This window comes from Harpia harpyja, chromosome 13 (genome assembly GCF_026419915.1).
Source record: "Harpia harpyja isolate bHarHar1 chromosome 13, bHarHar1 primary haplotype, whole genome shotgun sequence".
Lineage (NCBI taxonomy): Eukaryota > Metazoa > Chordata > Aves > Accipitriformes > Accipitridae > Harpia > Harpia harpyja.
This window is the reverse complement of record NC_068952.1, coordinates 28,690,659-28,691,714: the sequence shown is the minus strand read 5'-3', so window position 1 is coordinate 28,691,714 and position 1,056 is coordinate 28,690,659.

Genomic DNA, 1,056 nt, shown 5'->3' with positions numbered 1-1,056 from the left:
CCCAACTCTCTTTCTTCTCCAGCATTTCTTCAACCTACTCTTACGTGCATAATCCTTATTGCCGTCTAGGTAGACTCCATCATAAGGTACATCTCAATAAAGCATTTTACTTAGAAATTAAGTTATGAAGCATCTAGACAGCTATGCAGAAAATTCAAGAAGTGCAAATGTTAATTTTTGATAGCTGGGCACGGTGGTTCAACCAGTACTTATTTTTGAGGCTGTTTTAAGAAAGAAAAAGCCAATGGTTCTGATTTCTGGATGAACAGCTGCAGCCATACGTATTACCTGCATAAGGGTATGTGTGACGTGAGAGCATCTGCTACATCACGGTGATCAGATCGCATGAGGATCCCCGTGCCAGCACCTGGTGGGACCATGGGTCATGCTCAAGCGTCAGCAACCGAAGTCAGGTCACGGGTGACAGAGGCCCCTGTGTCTGCGGTGTCAGCAAGTGGGGCGGTGAGGGTCTCAGTGCCAGCAGCTGGACGGGGGGCCACAGTCATGGGGCACAGGCGTCCGAGGTGCCAGCAAGGGGAGGGAGCAGGTGATTGTATTTTCCCCTAGCCATAGGTGCACGTGTAAATTGCTAGCAGACTTTGGGGTGGGCTAGGCAGCGAGTGGGAGGAAAACCCCTCTCTGGAGAGACTCGGTGCCTCAGCCAGAGGTGAGCGAGGGAGCCCAGGGTGGGGGCACAGACGGCAGCTGGGCTTGAGGCTGTGCTGATCTTCTGGGGCTCTGGAAACGTGGGCGTGCGTGCGTGGGAACCTGCAGGGTGACAGCATGCCTCTGGTGTCACCCGTGAGCTTCAACGGCAACGAGCCGGGGAGGAGGCTTTCGGCGAGCCGCCATAGTGCTAGATGGCGGCTGGTAAAGGCACGGCCCATTCTCTGGCAGCCTGCGTAGCCGGCCGTGGTGTTGTCATGCGTGCGCGTGGTGCACGCTCAGCCTCGCTACTGGCCGAACCTGCAAACGGGAAAGCAGCAGCCACGTCCACGGGTCTGGCTCAGAGACACCCCCGGGCCTGGGGTGCACCAGGCCAGGCTCCTGCGGCCC